A 21,419-nucleotide genomic window follows, 5' to 3' on the forward strand; every position below is an offset into this window, starting at 1 on the left:
AATAACAAATAAAACATCCCAAATGCTTAGAAATTAAATTCTGAATAATACTTTAGTTATAGAAGAAATCATAATGGAAATTAGAAAATATTCTAAATAATTATGAAAATATACATAAAAATATGATATAAAACTAAAGCACTACTTTTAGGAAAATTTATAGAATTGAATAAATGTAAAAGAAGGGAAGCTAAAAAAATCAACAAAACATAATTAATGTGGAAGTTAGAAACTATTAAAGAAGAATAAAAATCAAAGAAATAGAAAACATAAAATGAAGAAATCCCCATAAATTTTAAAGTTCAGACTTTGAAAATCTTAATAAAATCAAGTAATACCTTACAAAAAATATATCAAGGAGAAAGAAGGCAAAACACAGTGTGATGGTTAATACTGAGCGTCAACTTGATTGGATTGAAGGATGCAAAGTATTGATTCTGGGTGTGTCTGTGAGGCTGTTGCCAAAGTAGATTAACATTTGAGTCAGTGGGCTGGGAAAGGCAGACCCACCCTTAATTTGGGTGGGCACCATCTAATCAGCTGCCAGTGAATAGAAAGCAAGCAGAAAAACACGAAATGGCTAGACTGGCTTAGCCTCCCCGCCTACATCTTTCTCCCATGCAGGATGCTTCCTGCCCTTGAACATCAGACTCTAAGCTCTTCAGCTTTAGGACTCAGACTGGCTTTCTTGCTCCTCAGCTTGCAGATGGCCTATTGTGGGACCTTGTGATCATGTGAGTTAATACTACTTAATAAATTCCCAAATATATATAATGTATATATATATATATATGAGTTTATTTTTATAAACTATGTAATATTTATAATAGGAGATATATATATATCCTATTATTTCTGTCCCTCTGGAGAGCCCTGACTAATACACACAAATTGGAAATATCAGAAATTCTAGCAACCAATTGAAAAAAATATTGAATGATACTATTTATAAAAATATAAAGACATAAATACCTAGAAATAAAAATAAAGTGGTATAAGAGCTCTACAAACAAAACAAAAAACATATAAATCACTTTTGGGAGAAACTAAAAACTAATTAGGAATAAGCTATATGATTTTAAGAGTTAATATTAAAAATGTTGTTTTAAAACTGATACATAGATTTAATGTAATTCAACACAAATTTCCAGTAGTTTATTTTATGAAAATGAATACGTGGCTTCTCTAACGTATATGAAAATGCAAAAAAAAGAATAACAAAGACAATTATGATGCAGGAGAACTTAGAACACTAAGTATTTCATCTTCATGTAATTACAGTGTGAATAAACAGTGAGGTATGGGTACAGATAGAGATAAACTCATCAATAGAATAGAATATAAAGAGGGACACCCACACATATATAGTCAGTTGATTGTAACATAATACAAAAAATTAACAAAAGAAAAGGATAATTTGACAAATTGAACTTAAAGTTAATTAAAATTTTATATCTTAAAAGACATTATTAAGGGTTAGAAAAGGCAAAAAATCAAGATTATATTTAAATGTTTGTGTATACACACATATATGTATATATAACAAATATTAAAAATTTAAAAAAGATGTCTCAGCTCAACAATATCAAGATAAATAATCTGCTAAGAAGATAGGCTACAGACTTGGGCAGGTGCTTCAAACAAAAGCCATCCAAATAATGCATAAACATATGAAAAGATGTTTAACCTCATTCATCATTGGGCAAAAAAAAAATTACAACAACAATGAAATCCCACTGTATACTTACTGGAATAACTAAAATATAATAAAATACTGATATTTCCAAGTGTTGGTGAAGATATGGAACTCTGATATATTGATGGCAGGAATGTGACTTGGAATAATTCCTTTAGACAATTATTTGGCAGTATTTACTGAAGCTAAACATATATTTTATAAAGTATCAATTCTATAATATATTGTATTACCTAATAAGATGCTTGCATGTGTCCATCAAAGTACATGCAAAACTATATCATCATGATTTATAATAACTAAAATGTCCATCAATATTAAATATAGTGTGGTATATTCATATTATAGGATGCTTCATATCAATAAAAATAAACTGAAATTATGTGTGACAACATTGATAAATCTCAGTAACAATGACAAGCAAAAACGCTATATTCAGATGTTACATACAATAAGATTTTATGTATATGCATTTCAGAAGTAGGCAAAGATAATTAATGGTGTAGTTCGGAGGGAGTAACAGATAATGGTAGAGGCAATGACTATGAAACAAACTTACCATGTTATGTTTTCAATGAGTAATAGCATATACAAATGTCAGGAATGGAACATGCCTTTTTTCTCTTTACTTTCTAATTTATTTTTAAATCAAGTTTTCTAAACTAGAGATTTGCCTTCACCTGGTGGTAACAAATGAAGAATACTTAAGAAAGATTCTGAAAGAAATATGATCAAATATGCAAGCCCCATTGATCCAAAGCTACCTTGTTGAAAAGACATCTCCCAAATCTGAATCAATGCATGTGGATTCAGAACAATGCAAGTCAGATTCACTTAAATTGTCCATCTTTTATTCCCCTTTAAATCAAATATCAATAACCTTGGGGAGGTGATGCCGGCATTCAAATTAAATGACTTCTGGTTTTTCATGTAGACCCGTTTATAATCTTCCCTAGTCTCAATTAGCCAAATAGGGAAGAAGAGATATTATTAATTATCTTATCGATCCACTTGTCACCTGAATAAAGTAGAAACATAGTGATTTGTTTTGCTTAATGTGACCTCAGGAATCACAGCAAAAATAGTCAAGCTCCCAACTGTGCTCATTTTCTGCTACAAACTAAATTGTATACCCAGGCCTGTTACCTCTCCTTCCCCCTTCTCTTTTATTATGTGTTACACAGGGTGTCATTTTGCTAAAACAAGCCCTTTAATTATACATTGCCAAAAGTGTCACCTACTGTTAAATGATTCCTGTGCTGCAGACAGAAGAAACCATGAGCCCTGCAAGGTTCTGAAGTTTCCATTACGTGCACAGACCCCAAGAACAGCTGTTAACAAATCTGTTGGTGGTTTTGTGTAAAAAGGAGCCAGGCTGTGCTCCTGCTGTACTTTTGGTCAGAGAAAGCAATTTGCATTTTGACAGGCTTTGTGGGCAGAAGAAAAAACAGCACAGGTATAATAATAGCTCTACATGAGAGATTTGGAGCTATGTTTTACTAATATTGAAAGTTTCATTAAATAATGAGCAGCAATAAGAGAAAAATTATCTCAGGAGAACAGCAATATTAAGACTGTTTACTGATAACATAGATGAGAGTATTATTTTAAGGAACTTTAAGAAAAAGATGTGTGATTTAATATTTTATTAGACTGTTTAACATAAATTTTATCAAAATGAAACAAAAGAAGGTAAACAGGTAGTAATGTAGACCAATTCTGTCTTTAGGAAAACTTATTATTTAAATTCTCCATTCTCTTACGTTATAAAACCTTTATCTATTTTGAACCTATTTTCCCACATACTTTTGAACTGTAATAACTTACATGTAAATATAGAGTATATGTTTTGCTGCCAACCAAAATACTTTGTGTTGTAATTGCTGCTCTGTTTTACTATTAGACCTTAAACATAGTGATCTAGAATTGAGCATGGGCCTTGCTGAATTTAAATACTAAGTGTAAATTTACTATCTGCATTACCGTACTTAAATTATTTTACTTTAAGTTCCTCATTAAGTAAATAATACCTTCAAAAAATTTACATTGAACACAGATCTCAAAATAATTTACATTTATAAAATGTTAATAAGAAAGTAATGGTTTAGTACTGATAGAAGTTGATTGTATTTATCAATATTTGGTTTTTCTCTGCTTGCTAGACGTACTTAAACACATTCTACAGACATTTTGCTTCTGAGTGGGACCACAAGACACAATTCTGGCTAATGGAATGTGTGTGGCAGAATTGTGTGCCACTCCCAGAGCTGACCGAAAAAGCAATCTTAAACACACTCTCTTCTCTCCAAGGCCCTAGAAATAGCAGACACAATACAAGGTGGGGTCTCCCTGAGTCAGAGCTTGGAAAATAGTTGTGTACAAAGGCCACACAACAAGGATCAAATGTATTGGACTTCACATAAATGAGAAATAAAATTGCCTGTGAGATTTTGAGGATAACTTTTTTTTAAGTTACCCTATGCTAACTGATGTTATTATGTAGATATTTAAGCAGAATATGCATCTATTTCTAAGAAAATATTACTCTATATTAACTTCCTTAACCCATCAAGGTGTTTTGTTGTTGTTGTTTTGTAGTAAAGCCAGAGAATTTAAAGGCTCATGTAATAAATATTCTAGATGAGAAATTTCAAAAACAAGTACTAAAAAATAGTACTTTAACAACCAAATAAATGCATAATTATTTTAAGTCTTTTAAATCTTATCCTAACTATCTATTACATAATATTAAATAAGCAGATGATTTTAAGGAGATAATTTTATTCTATTTGCTTGTTTGTTGAGAATCCATGCTATGCTGTGTTGGGGTCAGAAAACAATCCCCTAAAATGAAGGACTCAGAAGCAACTTCTGCTTCTCAGTCCCATTCTCTCCCAAGGCTAGCTGTAGAAATTAGACTCCCTCTTCCCTAGGGCAGGCCATTGAAACCAGAACTGCTTTTCCCCAAAGACAACCATAAAACCTAAAAACATTACTCTAACTTTCCCTCCATCTTTCTGTGTAAAAAGTGGCCATAAAGAAATTATCTGACCTACCTTCTTTGACTGTAAGTCATAACACCCCATTTCCAGAAAGAGTCCTGCCCACACTCAGAAAGGAGAAAACCTGCATAGAGAGGCCAAGAAGAATCTAAACAGACAGGCCTTGCTGGGCTTCTCCTCTGCCTATTAACATTAGATCCTATGCTTTGTATCCAATTATATATCTACACAGCTGTCCATACTTTGTGGAACCTAAGCAAATAAATAGACTATTTCCCCCTGTATCTCTGTCTCTTCATTTTGAAAGCTCTCATGTATACATGTTAAATAAATTAGTATGCCTTTTCTCCAGTTTATCTGTTTTTATCTAGTTGATTTGTCAGCAAACCTGCAGAGGGCCAAGCAGAACTTTCCCCTTTCCCCCTACAGTTGTTATTGTTAGGTACAGAGAAAGATGTAAATCTTTCCTTTGTAAAAAGTAAAAACAAAAATGGCTTATAAGTAAGTGTACTACTGATAGGTATTTAATTATCAATAAATAGTGTGTTAACTCTAGTTTATCATTCTTGAGTATATGGTATCTTTCAGACTAAAACTCAATCTCATTGCTCGTAGTTTTATTATGATATTCTAATCAAGTTGTAATATGATACATTGGATTAATATAGCTAAGCATAATTATCATTTTATAAAAAGGTTTGAGATAAAGTAATGCATACATATTTAAAATGAACTACAAAGCAATATGCAAAAGTAGAAACAGCTTTCTTAGATAAAACTTTCAAAATAATACTTCTTAAGTATGATGTAACATTTTTTTCTAACATAGCTCTATGTTGACTAGACAATATATTTAGAAGATAAAAAGATAATGATTTATTTTAGTGACTCTCTGTCTGACTAACACATTTCTCATTTACACATTTTCCTTGAAGCTCTCAAAACAGCAGCAGCAGCTACAAGGCCCTGAGATTTCCAAGGCATACATCTGCATGGCCACAGATTGCATCTCCCTCCCATCTAATTGCTTTGCTTTCTTTTTCTCTTCTGCTAATCTCTGTCCATCTAACTTTCTAACATCTCCCAGCTCAATACATTCTTTTTGCCTCCCGCTTGGTCTTTTTACCTGTGAATCACTTCCCCACTGAAGGTCTAACATCTTAGTCCCACAATGAGTATAGTTTTTTGGAAATGATATTTCCAACTTGCCTGTGGCAAACTCAAAGCTTGGCATGTGATCCTTTTCAATGCTGCAGCTTTGATAAGTATATAAAGGATCTTAATAAGCTTTATTTCTGTGTAAATTCAAGCTATAGTATGGATGGGAAGTTCCCACTTGGTTCAGAGACATCCTAACTGATATTGAAAATACAAACAGGTAAGCCAGCAGTATGAGGTAGGCCAAAGTTCAAGACATAGAACAGATGAGTCTAGCGAGAGTTTAGTTCAGACAGTTGAGGATCAAAATGGCATAAATCCATGTGAAGTGCAGATCAATCAGGTAGACTGAATAAACAAAGAGGAAAAAAATCCCCAAAAGTCAAGCCATTGAAGACATCCTAATACATACTAAGCAAATATTTCTAAAATTTCATTTAATATGAAGAATCACATAGTAACCTTTCTTTCTCTTCATTGCCAGACTTCTTGAAAGTTCTATAAAATAGTCTACCTTTATATTTTCAACTCTTATTTACTCACTTCATCATCTCTTTACAATCAAATTTCTGTCTCCACCACCCTATAAAGATTTCTTCCTTTAGGGCCAAGAATAGACTTTTAATTGAGAGCTAATTGTTTCTATGCCCTCAACTTTGGCACTGCTTACTCACCCTTTTATTAATAAAATGCTTAGCAATGAACTCTTAGCCTCTGTGGAATCATTTTTTTTCTGGTTTTGATTCTATGTTGTAAACTTGTGCCTACACTAGTTTTTAAATTACTTTTTCATTAGCTGAATCAGACCATATTTCAATGTGCTTGTAAAAACTGTTACAACCTCACCTCTCAAAACACTTGTTCTCACACCATATGCTTCAGACTTACAGTGCTTCTTCTATTTGCTTGTACATGACCTTGTTATGGGCCATCCTCTATGTCTAAGGTGTCTTTTGTACTTTTTATCTGGTTAAATGCTACTGCCCAAGACAGAATTAACATTTCTCTGATCTTGACTAAACTTTAGACAGGCACCCTCCCCTCCCACATAGTCACCTGTAGAATTCAGATGGCCTAACCACAGAGGCCTTACTTCCCTTTTCTTAGCACATTTACTTTAGAACATTTGTAGCTGCAATTTTTTTCCTCTGCCCATTTGAGATTCAAATCCTTTAAAAAGCCTCCTTGCCAGTTGTACAACCCAGGACTATCTTTCTCAACTACCTGAAGGCAATCCCTTTGAAATGTAATTATCAAAAATAAAAAATAATACCCCTTATCTCTCAGTCTCTGTGGAAGAATGGGGCTACTGTTGGTAGGAGCCTTTCTCGAAGTTGTAAAACTACCTGCTGTCATAAAGATGCGAAAGAGCTTACCTTTCCTTTGGGTAAGGCCAACTAGCAAATACAGGTGACCTGTGATCCTCCTATAGGAAATGTCCCCTGAGAGAGGCTTGGTCTTCAGAAAGGGAAACCTTCAGACCACAGCAGCTCTGTTAGAAGGAGACTAAGGTGGGTTTAACCACCCTGATCATACTCACGTCTCTTTCTCTACCGTCCTGCCAATACATATCTGAATGTCAGAGGTTCAGAGAGCCTAATGCAGGTCACATACCCACAGAGCTAGGTGGAGAAGGGTAGATAGTAGACAAAGAATCTAACAAAAGATTTTTTATATATGTATCTATGTTTATGTATATGTATATATGTATATGAATATATGTATATGTATATTTATGTACACACACATACATAAATATTTGTATCGCAGTTTGTAAACTAGTTGAGTCATTCATCAATCTACCCACTTATCCCTTCAAAGGATGATTTTTTTAATGTGATTGGCAATATATTAGGTCCTGGAGATTAAAAAAGAAACCAATACAGCATTACAATAATGATTGCATTGAATTGCTACTACAGCAATATTTCCAAATATTGTGGAATTTTAGGAAACAAAGGTATGGAAGCAGTAAAATTTTTATTGTCATTTGCTTTAAGGCTTATAGATAAGTACATTGCCAAAAGAGAAGTGGAAGCAAGGCTTGATGGATGCGAGTGGTTTCATGTATCTGGACTATAAAATCTGTGAAAAAGATAGAGAGGAAAGATGTTGGTAAAATAATAGCAAGCTAGCTAGCTAAATAGATAAGTGGATAGATAGATAGATAGATAGATAGATAGATAACAGTATCACCATGGAGACCAGGAAAGGAATGATTACAATAATCACCCAATAGTGTTCTGTGTAACACTCAAAAAAGTAAGACTGAAAATTGACCTTTGAGTTTTGATTGTGAAAAGAGTATTATTGATCTTCACAAGACTTGCAGGTGGAAAATTATAAAAGGTTGAGATTTTATTCAAACCTGAAGAAATCTAAATACTTATTACATGAAAAAATTCAAAAAGATAAATGATGAAAAGGAAGAGTTACCTTGAATTGAAGTATAATGTTGAGTTAAAAAATGAACTGTTTTTCCTCTGCTCTCACACTGCAACAATCAACACAGAACACTTCTGGGACCAAATATGTGGGGATTTTCCCCCACCAGCAAGCAAGCAATTGATTCTGCAGTGAACAACAGCTGGAGATAGCATCAGATCCCACAGGTTTAGGACTCATTCCACTTCTGGTGCCAATCACGAGCCTTGGGTTATTTTATTTGTGTTTCTGGCCAACCAGCTATAAGCCAGAGTTCCCACAACCTCTTCCTTGGGTTTGATTAATTTGCTAGAGTGGCTCACAGAGTTGAGAGAAACAGTTATGTCTGCCAGTTGATTATAAAGTATATTACAAGGGCTACGCCTGATAAGATGCAGAGAGCAAAATACGGGAGAAGGGTCAGGGCTTCCACACCCTCTTTGGGTACATCATCCTCCAGGAACCTTAATGCGTTCAGCTATCTGGAAGCTCCTTATACCATCCTCTTGGGCCTTCTATGGAAACTTCATTGCATAGACATAATCGAAGCATCAATAAAGGGGTAGAAATGTGATTGGACAAAAAGGGTGTGATCTAAGACAAATAAACAGAGTGGGGAAACCCAGCAAGTTCTATCTATCTGTTCAGATTCTTTTTGGCCTCTCTGTGCAACATTTTCTCTTCCAGGGTATGGGGCAGAACCCATTCTGAAATTAGGGTTTCGTGACTTATAATCAAACAAGGTAGGTCAGAGAATTTCTTTGTGACCAGCTCCAAGACAGAAAGGCAGGAGAAAATTAGGGTATATTTGTAATTTCGGTGGCCTGCCTTGAGGCGAAAAAGGAGCAGGTGAAAGGAGGGCAGAAAAAGGTCAAAGAGAAAGAAATTCTGTGTCTGAGGCCTGATTCTGAGGTCTAAAGCATCCCAACATTATAACAAAAGATGGTTTTTCACTTTTATCTCTCTGAAGTTGCTCCAAAGCTGCTTCAGGAAACAAGGACAAAAGGCCAAATACTTTAACAAAAGATATGCTTATTGTTTTAGTCACTTAGGAAATAACAAAGGTTACGGGGGTTATAAGCCAGGAACTGTGGACGAAAACCAATATGTATATATAATAATGTAACAGACATGTTTCTCATTTTTTCCTTTACCTTTTTCTGGTAGAGGAGAAGATTTTATTGATGGATTCCATCTTTACTGCCTTTCAAACCCTGCCTTTCTCCTCAGAGGAAATAAAAAGATTAAACAATTGTTATATAAACAGCACATGAATTGTTCTAACCTGATATTATCAGTAATTCTTAAATGTGTGTTTATCAGGAACTCAGTACAAATTCAGTATTTTTAGTCTATTATATTTTGTGGCCCAGAACACACCACCCCAAAATATGACTGGAGAAGACCAGAATATTTCAACCTAATATATATGTTTTTGGAATATTTTAAGCACGTTATTCACATTAGTTTTAGAACCTGCAGACACAGAAGTATCTCTGAAAAGCTGTCCTTTTGTAAATATATATAAAGGAAACCTGCATTTGTAAAAGTATCTCTATCAGGAAGATAGTGGGCTGCTGCCAGACAACTTTTATTACCTGAAAGACTTTTTATCAGAATAATAAGGCAATCTTTATTCACCATATATTTTCTCTTCTAACTCTCCCGTAACTTGTCTTCACTACCCCACAGAAGGCCTAAGCCTTTATTGCTTTTTGTAGCTCAGGATGCTTTGTAAACTTTAAACATCTGTGGCCCTTCTTTAAGTTACATATTTTTGTGGGACTCCCATGCATATGTATATAATTAAATATAGTTTTTCTCCTGTTTATCTGTTCATGTCAATTTAATGTATAGCCAAGCCTAAGAACTAAGAAGGGTGAAGGATGCCACTTTTCCCTCCTCTGTAATAGTCAACAGAATATTTTTCACTCCTTCATTTTGTGCTTTTTTGTCATAAGGTTTCAATAAAATTATCAGTTCCAGGCTGGGCGTGGTGGCTCATGCCTGTAATCCCAGCACTTTGGGAGGCCGAGGCAGGTGGATCACAAGGTCAGGAGATCGAGACCATCCTGGCTAACATGGTGAAACCCTGTCTCTACTAAAAAAAAAAAAAAAAAATTAGCCAGGCATGGCGGCGGGCGCCTGTAGTCCCAGCTACTTGGGAGGCTGAGGCAGAAGAATGTTGTGAACCCGGGAGATGGAGCTTGCAGTGAGCCGAGATTGAGCCACTGCACTCCAGCCTGGGCGACAGAGCAAGACTCCATCTCAAAAAAAAAAAAAAAAAAAGAAAAAAAATTATCAGCTCCAATCTACTCATTATAAACATGTGGTATTTTTATTGAAAATTGTGTCAGTGGCATTTCTAGAGAGTAGTTGTGAATTGCTAATCATGAAATATGATAAGTACTATGAGAAGACATTTTATACCTTAGTAATTTTAATTATTTTTAGAAATGAAACTAAAAATACCTTTTCCAAAAATTATGACAGTGAGAAATATCTGCAGAATCACTGGACTCTCGACCAGTCAGATTCTACATAGATCACACTGAGAATACAACTTTTAGTGACAAAGAGAAAATGATATACTTATTAACAAATTATGTTATTCTACCCTTATTTCTCCATATTTTGGGATTCTGTTGTCCACTAAGACTTCTACAACTGTGGTAACCATAAATATTAATTGAATTTCTATTCCATGTCAGTAAACTTGCATACACTTTGTTTAAAGTCTCTCAGCTAGTAGGCACAGTACAGGATTTTTCTGTTAGATAGGCCATAGATACTACTGTGAAACATTTCATGTTCTAATACAATTGCATGTATCTTTCTCTACTCTTGACTGTTAGCTCCCTAAGGCTTAAATGTGTCTATTTGCCTATAAGTATTTTTATACTAGCACAATGACTAAAAATGGATGAATAATTTAGAATTTAAGCTATATAGATTAAACACCATAAATAAGGAGCCATGGTATACTTGGTAGCAGTTATATTAAATTACATGGGAAATGCTTGGAAGTCAATCAGTGGCTTTGTGAAAATTCTGATATGCTGAGTGACTACTAAGTCACTGGTCAAATGCATGCATGAGCCAGAGAGTGTCTTATTTTGAGATTGACAGATTTGATCTCAAGCTGCTCTAAGGGGATACAGAGACTGAAACCCAAGATTTAGAGAAAATGCCTAGATAGAGATAGGTGATGGATGGATGGATAGATAGATGATTGATAGATAGATGATAGATAGATAGATGATAGATAGATAGATAGATAGATAGATAGATAGATAGATAGATGATAGATAGATAGATAGATAGATAGATAGATAGATAGATAGATAGATAAACATAGAAATAGGTATCAGTTGTCAAAAGCTACCTTGAGGAATCCAGGGTCAGCTGATAGACCTGCTTATGAGTAAAAGGCAAATTTAGCCAGAGGCAGAATCAGAATAAAGAGGTATTTATTTTCTCTTTCAGGGAAGTTGATCTATGATTATAGGAAGACTCTTCCCATATAAGAAGCTCTTATGTGGGAAACGATAGAAAAAATGTTTCATTGCTAATTTATACTACAAATACTTCATATTCTCATAAAATTAGATTTTAAAAGTTTGTCATAAAGAATAAAAATCAAGGATGAAATAGCTGATTGCCTTTATTTAAAATGAGTATCTATCCATTTGTGGTCTTGTCTTAAATCAGGCTTTCGATAGATACAAATATATACTTTCTCATAACTGAATGAAACCTGCCCTATTTTCCTCTCATTGAGAGAATATTGTCATATTCAAGGGCTAAAACAAGTTTTCAACATGCAGTTCTGATTTAAGATTATAAATCTTATGAAATATTTAAAATCTTTAGGATTTTGTTAATTAGTTTTTCAGTGGTAAATAAAACGTATCTAGAGTCCTAGGGCTTTTATAGTCTTTTAAAATCTTCTCTCAAAGTTGAAGAAATAAATAACAAAAATTTTCAAAACAAGCTTGGGAATGGAATATGCTACCACATGACAACATTAACAATGATACTGAAATTACCAAGCAATTGCACCATATTCCTTCCTGAACTTATCGCACATGCGGGACCATGCAAAAGTTTCATGTTAGATGACAGTGTTTTACAAGTATAATCATGTATGCATTTGGACATCCCATTGCTTCAGAAATGCTCTGTGGAGGAGGTGAGATCTGGGGTTGGGGAGGAGCTTCTTTGAAATAAGGCAACTACTTTCTCGGGGAAAAAAAGAGCATAATGTGTGATCAGAACAAGAAATGAAAAAATAGAAATAGAGGGGGTGGTGTGTGGCCCTTTCTAAATAAATGACCATTTAGAGACTTTTGTGACAAACCACTTGTGAACCAAATTCATGGTTTTAATTTTATATTTTATTTCTTTTCCTTCCTTGTACAAATCGCAATTAATCATTATTTGAACTACGACATTAAAATGCTTGAAAAAATGCCAGAAAAAATAATTTTTAGCTAGTAGTAGAAAATGTCATTTTTAAAAGTCCTGCCTGAAAATGCAATTAGATACCACAAAGATTCATGCAATTAGGCAGAAAATATTTCACAATGCTCTTTCTAAAAAACAAAACAAAACGAAAAAATCATGCTTTCAAACTGAAAAATGATTAATGCAAAATAATTTAAGTGTAATCTCTAAGTATACTGTTTGTTATAAATTTCTTAAAGTTTATAAACTTTCAGTGGCTTTTTGAAGACAATAAAGAATGAATATTAATACTCCGTGCTGTTGATAAGCTGAGGGTTTATTATCTGAAATTGTTTACAATTCAGGCCAATAACAACCTGTTTAACTTTTTCTGCCTTCATCATTATTCTTTAAGAATCAAAAGTTTTACTTCTGAAACTTAATTTTGTTGTACATGATGATAATATGGTATTTTGATGGATGATACAAAAATGGCTCATGAATAGGAAACAAAATTCAGAAGTCATATTTTTACTTTTAGAATTACATTATTGTATTCAAGTGTGAAGCCTAAAATAAAACAACATAACATATTACTCAAAGGAAAGACTTGTCAGCTACTTTCTCTCTCCTTCCCTCATCCCCGATAGGTGTGTGTGTGTGTGTATTTGTCTATACACAAACACATTGTCCAAATATGGGGACAAAAACACACACGTATGTGTTCTCTAGCATAAGTAAAATTCAGATTTGCTTGGGGATATCTTGTAACCTAGGGATCACTAGAAAGTTATTTAGGGGTGGCCAAAATTCTTTATGGAAAAGGAATGAGATGTAGGAGTTTTAGACATAACAAGCATACATTAAAGGACTATCTATGGGCTTATTTAGGCAGACGAGAGTCTATTTACAAATAGGAAGAGGTATAGATGTCTTTTTTGTAGGAACATTTATCCTAAGGTGATAAAGTGCTGAACCTTACAGACTTGACTCTATACCAGTAACATAAATTACGGACAGGAGAAGCAATTCTGAATAAACCTTGCTGTCCATTATATTACATATTACGTATACATATATATTTAGTGTCCCATTCTCTTTTTCGTGCTTTGCTACTTCCGTGAATTCTATCAGTCTTTTGTGTGTTGCTCTCTTAATACTCCAATCAAATAGTCACCATAGAACCGGAATGTGGACAAGTGTGGGTTCTTATTATTCTCGAACTAGTGAAAGAATCCTAATTTATCAATACCTACATTACTGGCTTCTCAAAGGCCATATCATTCTCACACTCACAATTTGAGGTACCTAGTGGGTAGTATATCTTTTCAATTCTCATTAGTGATAAAGAATTTTGCCTATTTCAGTTAGAAAACTGAAGATGTGGGTATCAAATGCATGGACCAATTAGACCATCACTTTCATCCTGAAAGTCTATATGAATGTATAGAAAGTCTCATATGTATATATGGAGGGAGTATACACACACATACTTTTTTATATACTGGAAGTTTTGTTGTGGTAATTCACAAAACATACAATTTAACCATTTAAAGTGTGCAATGCAAAATTCCCAGAGTTATATAACCACTATCACAATTTTAGAGCATTTTGATCACCTCAAATTGAAAGTCCATACCCTTTGTCCATCACTCCAGTATTTCCAAGTCAGACAACCACTAAGCTGCTCTCTCTATAACTTTGGCTATTCAGGATTTTCATATAGATGAAATCATAATATGTGTGATCTTTTGTGACTGGCATTTTGGTATAATGTTTTCAGGATTCATCATATTGAAATGTATGAATATTTCACTTTTTTATAGCTTAACAGTATTCCATTGTATGAATATGTGATATTTTATTTATCCATTAATTAGTTTCTTGATATTTGTTTCCACTTTTTGATTATTCTGAATAATCCATTCTTTAAACATTCATGTACAAGTTTTTCCAAGCATATATGTTTTCACTTGGTGGGGGGGATATAGCTAGAAGTGGAATTGTTGGGTCCAATGATAATTCAGTATTTAATGTTTTGAAGAACTGTCAAAATGTTTTCCAAAGTGGCTGTACCATTTTTATATTTCCACCAGTAGTTTACGAGAGTTCCAATTTCTCTATGTCTTTGTTTACACTTTTTATTGTCTGTCATTTTGATTATGGACAACCTCGGGGGTGTGAAGTGTTATTTCTTATGGTTTCAGTTTGCATTCACCTGATGAGTAACAAGGTTGAGCATATTTTCATGTGCCCATTGGCCAGTGGTGTATTATCTTTCGGAAAGTTTGCTAGTAGTGGTCATAGTGTGCATTTTGATGACCCCCAATTTATTTGATATTTTGTTGTTGCTCGTGCTTTTGGTGTCAAATGTAAAAAATCATTGCAAACTCCAAGATCATAAAAATTTACTTCCAGATTTTCTTATAAGAGTTTCATACTTTTTGCTCTTACATATTGGTCTGTGATTCATTTTAGTAAGATAAGGATCCAAGTCCATTATTTTGCATCTATATGCCCAGTAGTCCCAAAGCCATTTGTTGAGGAGACCATCCTTTCCCCACTGAATGGTCTACTCATCCTTGTAAAAAATCAATTGACCATAGATGTATTTGTATATTTCTGGACTATTCATTTTATTCTATTGATCTATATGTCTATCCTGATGCCAGGACCTCACTATTTTGGAAGTGTGTTAGGAAGTGTGAGTACTCCAACTTTGTTCTTTTCTAGATTGTTTTGACTATACTGGGTACCTTAAATCTCCATATAAATTTAGGATCCACTTGTCAATTTCTACAAAAAGTCAGCTAGGATTCTGACAAGGATTATGTAAAACTGATAGATCATTCTGGGGAGTATCACTATCTTAACAATATTAGGTTTTCTGATTCTTGATTATGGATATCTTTCTATTTATCTAGAACATCTATTTATCTAGAACACCTTTCAGCAATGTTTGTAGTTTTTCGTGTACATTATGACATTTTCACTTATTTTGCTAAATTTATTCCTAATAATTTTACTTTTTGGTGCTATTGCATGTATAATTGTTTCCTTAATTTTATTTTGGATTTTTCAATCTCATTTACATAATACAGTTGATTTTTAAATTTTGCTTTCTGCAACTCTCTGACCTCACTTATTACATTTAAAAGTTAAAAGCCCACAAAGTAGATTCTTAAAGATTTTCTACATACAAGATCATGCCATTTGTAAATAGAGATAGTTTCATTCTTCATTTTTAATATAGATGCTTCTTTTTTTTCTTGTCTAATTGCCCTTCTTAAACCTTCCAATTCTAAGTAAAATAGAAATGGTGAGAGTGGACATGTTATTTTTATTCCTGACCTTAGGGACAAAGCATCTGGTTTTCACTAGCAAATATGTTGCTAAGCGGAGGTTTTTTGTAGATGCCCTTTTTCAGGGTGAGAAATTTCTCTTGTGTTCCTAGTTTGTTGAGTGTTTTTATTATGAAGCAATATTGGATTTTGCCAATTGCTTTCTCTGCACAAATTAGGGCAATCATCTTTTTTTTTAATCTTCATACTATTAATATGGTATTGATTGGTTTTCATAGGCTGAAACATTTTTGCTTTCTTGGAATAAATGTCACTTGATCGTGGTGAGTAATTCTTTTTCTATGGTACTGAATTCAGTTTGCTAATATATTTTAAAGGATTTTTTCATTTATATTCATAAGAGATGTTTGGTCTGTTGTTTCCTTTCCTTTTCATGTTTTTGTTTGGCTTTGGTATTAGGGTTAAATAGGTTAGCAAGCATTTTATCTTCTAGTTTTTTAGAGGTTTGTGAGGAATTTGTATATATATATATATACAGGGTTTGATTGGTTTTCATAGGATGAAACATTTTTGCTTTCTTGGAACAAATGTCACTTGATCGTGGTGAGTAATTCTTTTTCTATGGTACTGAATTCAGTTTGCTAATATATTTTAAAGGATTTTTTCATTTATATTCATAAGAGATGTTTGGTATGTTGTTTCCTTTCCTTTTCATGTTTTTGTTTGGCTTTGGTATTAGGGTTAAATAGGTTAGCAAGCATTTTATCTTCTAGTTTTTTAGAGGTTTGTGAGGAATTTGTATATATATATATATATACAGGGTTTGATTGGTTTTCATAGGATGAAACATTTTTGCTTTCTTGGAACAAATGTCACTTGATCGTGGTGAGTAATTCTTTTTCTATGGTACTGAATTCAGTTTGCTAATATATTTTAAAGGATTTTTTCATTTATATTCATAAGAGATGTTTGGTATGTTGTTTCCTTTCCTTTTCATGTTTTTGTTTGGCTTTGGTATTAGGGTTAAATAGGTTAGCAAGCATTTTATCTTCTAGTTTTTTAGAGGTTTGTGAGGAATTTGTATATATATATATATACAGGGTTTGATTGGTTTTCATAGGATGAAACATTTTTGCTTTCTTGGAACAAATGTCACTTGATCGTGGTGAGTAATTCTTTTTCTATGGTACTGAATTCAGTTTGCTAATATATTTTAAAGGATTTTTTCATTTATATTCATAAGAGATGTTTGGTATGTTGTTTCCTTTCCTTTTCATGTTTTTGTTTGGCTTTGGTATTAGGGTTAAATAGGTTAGCAAGCATTTTATCTTCTAGTTTTTTAGAGGTTTGTGAGGAATTTGTATATATATATATATAAAACAGGGTTTCATTTTGTCTCATACCTAGGCTGTAGTGCAGTGGCACAATCATGGCTCACTGCATCCTCGACTTCCCAGTCTCAGCCGTTCCTCCCTCCTAAGTAGCTGGTACCACATGTGTGCACCACCATACCTGGCTAATTTTTTGTAGAGACAGAGTCTCCCTATGTTGCCCAGGCTGGTCTCAAACCCCTAGGCTCAAGACATCCTCCAGCCTCATCCTTCCAAAGTGCTGAGATTATAGGTGTGAGCCACCATGCTGGGCGTATTAATTCTTTAAATGATTGGTGGAATAAACCAATGAAGCCATCTAACCTGTTTTATTTATGGAGGTAGTTATTGTTTATTAATAATTTAATTTTTTTACTTGCTCAGGTCTATTCAATTGCCTTTCTTCTTGTGTCAGTTTTGGTAGTTTGTGTCTTTCTAGGAATTTATCCATTTCATCTAAGTTATCTAATTCATTGCCATGCAATTGCTCATAATATACATATATTTATCAATGTATATTTAAGAGGTATAACTATAAATATAAAAAATATATACATATCTGTAAGGTAGTGCTATTTATTTTCTAATTCTAGTAACTTTAATATTCTTTCTCGCTTTATGTGTGTGTCAGTATAGCTAAATATTTGCTTATTTTGTTAATTTTTTTTTCAAAGAACCAACTTTTGGCTTTATTTTCCCTGTTGCTTTTCTATTCTCTATTATATTAATTTCCAACCTATTATGTATTTTTTCCTTCTTTTTGCTTTAGGTTTAATTTGCTCTTATTTTTTCAGTCTCTCAAAGTGGAAGTTTAGGCTAATTAGGAATCATTCTTGCTTTTTATGTAGATATTTACAACTATAAATTTTCCTTCAAGCAGTGCTTTACCTGATTCTGATAATTTTTGGTGTGGTGTGTCTTCACATTTATTTATCTGAAAGTACTTTCTAATTTCCCTCGTGATTTCTTGTTTGACCTCTTAGTTATCTAGGAGTATATTATCTAGTATTCATATATTTATGGGATTACCAAATTTCTGTTACTGATTTCTATGTTCAATCCATTGGGACCAGAGAACATACTTTGTGTAATTTGAATCCTTTAAAATTTGTTTTGACTTGTTTAATGGCCATTAACTGTCTCTCTTGGAGAAAGTTTCAGGTACACTTGAGAAAAGTGTATATTCTACCACTGCTGGCTGCAGTATTATATAAATGTCTGTTAGATTTAGTTGGTTTAGGGTATTGTTGATGTCTTCTACTTCTTTGATAATCTTCTGCTTAGTTGTTTTAGCCTTTATTGAAAGTGCTTAATTCTCTATTTTTTAAATTATCATTTCTTTCTCTTTTTCTTTCTTCTTGTCAGTTTTATTTTTCATTTTTGGGAGGAGGGGGCCCTGTTTTGTAGGTGTCTGATTGTTACATCCAACTTATAGATTAAACTTTTATCCCTATGAAATAAGTCTCTTTTTCTTAGTAACATTTACTTGGTTAGAGATCAAATTTTGTACAGCCATTCCATATTTCTTATAATTTATGTTTTCATGATCTCTTTTTGAATCCAAAATTTGTTTTCTGTAGTAAGTACATAGTTGGATCTTACATCTTTTAAATCCCTCTGACTATCTATGTCATTTGGAGATTTTAGTCTACTCATAATTAATGTTATTATGATATAGTTGGATTTATGTCTGTGAATTTCTTTTTGTTTTCTGTATGTCTTTTATATTCTTTATTTACTCCTTTTAATACATTAAATTAATATTTTCTAATGTAACATATTAATTACCTCAATTTGTTTGCTATGTCTATTTTTTTTAGCTGTTTCCTTATTAGTTGTTCTAGGGCTTACCATATATATCTTAACACTGATACTTCACATTTAGACTAACCTAATTCTACTGAGGCCTAGAAACAATATACTAATATAGCTCTATTCCCTTTTCCCCATATTTGTGCTATGATTACTTTATATAATTATATGTCTCTTAAACAAGTGCGAGAAGAAAGGAGAGCAAATATGTATTTATATAGATGTTAATATTAACTTTCTTATATTCTATTTCTGGTTTTCTTTATTTATTCCTATGGGTAACTGTTACCACCTGGTGTCATTTCCTACTCCAGTGTAGTTTACCTCCCACACAATTTCTTTGTAGTTGTATTAATCAGTTCTTACACTGCTATAAAACCTGAGACTGGGTAATTTATAAAGAAAAATGGTTTAATTGGTTCATGGTTCCATGGGCTGTACGAGAAGCATAATGCTGGCATCTGCTTCTGGGGAAGCCTCGGGAAACTTTCAATCATGGCAGAAGGCAAAGGGAAAGCAGGCACGTCTGACGTGGCTGGAGCAGGAGGGAGAAAAATGGGGGAAGTGCCACACATTTCTAAACAACCGGATCTAATGAGAATTCTATCACAAGACAGCACTAGGGGGATGGATGCTAAATCATTAGAAATCACCCCCTTGATTCAGTGACCTGCCACCATGCCCCATCTCCAAGACTGAGGATTATGATTCAATATGAAATTTGAGGAAAGACACAGATCTGAACCATATCAATACAATTTTGTTTTTATGTATCTGTCTCTCTGTGTGTGTGTATAATTTTATATACTTCCTTTTTAAGTCATTAGAAGAAAAAAGTACAAGACATATGCATATATGCTATATTTAATAATTACACAGTTAATTTTACTGGAGGCCTTTGGTTTTGTTTTTCTTTTTATATAGATTGGGACTATTGTCTGCAGTCATTTGCTTTTGGCCTAAAGAATATCCTTTGGTATTTCTTGTAAATTGTATCTACTAGTAATAAATTCCCTCAGTTTTTGTTTACCTGTGAATGTTTTAATTTTTTTTTCATTGTTGAAAGATAGTTTTGCTAGGTAAAATTTTTGGTTTACAGTATTTTCTTTCAGCACTTTAAATATATTACTCTACTTCCTTTGGCCTCCATTTTTATGATAAGGAGTCAGTTGTTTAATCTTATTGGAGTTTCTTAGTAAATGAGAAACCATTTTTCTCTTGATCTTGTCAAAATTTTCCGCTTTGACTTTCTGTACTTTTCCATGATATGTCTGTGTATGTCTCTGTTTGTTTTCATGTTACTTGGTGTTCAATGAGCTCCTTAAATTTGCATATTCAGGTCTTTCATCAATTTGGAAAGCTTTCCAACTTTTACAACTTGTTTTCTAAGTATTTTCTTCCTTCTCATCCATAGTAATTCCATTAAAAGTATATTAGTGTGCCTAACAGTGCCCCACGTTTATCTGAGGCTCTGTTTACTTTTATTCATTCTCTTTTCTTTCTATTGGTTTGATTGTATAATCTCTATCAATCTATTTTTCAAGCTTACTTATTCTTTCTTCTTCAAGTTTAAGTCCACTATTGATAACTCTAGTGATTTTTTTCATTTCAGTTGCTGGGCTTTTAAACCCCAGAATTACAGTTTGGTTCCTTTTATAACTGCTGTTCCTTTATTGATATTATCTATTTGATGAGATCTTATCATCATGCTTTCCTTTACTTTTTAAAGCATCATTTATTTTGCTTCTTTGAATCTATGTATAATGGCTATTTTGAACTTTTTGTTCTGTTAAATACAATCTCTAATAATTCTCACATGCAGTTGCTTTTGCTCAAATTTATTTCATTATAAAGGCCAATTTTTTTGTGTGTATCTTTAAATGTCTCATAATTTTTTCCAGAAAACTAAAAATTTTAGATAATATATTCCAATAACCCTATTCATTGTTTTTTTCTCCTCCCTCTAAAGCCTGTTTTAGTTATTCATTTAATTATTTGTTTAATGACTAGATGGATAACTTCAGTACAGTCTATTCCTTTTCTCCCTCCACCCATTAAAAGCCTCTGATGTTGCTCCTTAAATCTCACTGCCTTGGATGTGTACACAACTAGCCTAAAATGACAGTTGTTTTAGTAGGGCTTTCTTTGATTGTCTCTTTTTCTGACCACAATCAAATGTTAATATCCTCTAATTGCCAGCTCATTACTC

At 33.1% G+C, this 21,419-nt stretch overlaps 1 long non-coding RNA gene across 2 annotated transcripts in view; it reads left to right on the forward strand.

Annotated features, from left to right (window-relative positions):
• Positions 1-590: 590 nt before the first annotated feature.
• The window catches only part of LOC129489473 (uncharacterized), a 202,663-nt gene continuing 181,834 nt past the window's right edge, over positions 591-21,419 (forward strand). For both annotated transcript variants that reach the window (XR_008659995.2, XR_010113675.1), the window contains exon 1: positions 591-734. This is a non-coding gene — a long non-coding RNA (uncharacterized lncRNA). The remainder of the gene's footprint in view (positions 735-21,419) is intronic.

The sequence above is a fragment of the Symphalangus syndactylus genome, chromosome 9, assembly GCF_028878055.3.
Source record: "Symphalangus syndactylus isolate Jambi chromosome 9, NHGRI_mSymSyn1-v2.1_pri, whole genome shotgun sequence".
In the NCBI taxonomy this organism is placed as follows: domain Eukaryota; kingdom Metazoa; phylum Chordata; class Mammalia; order Primates; family Hylobatidae; genus Symphalangus; species Symphalangus syndactylus.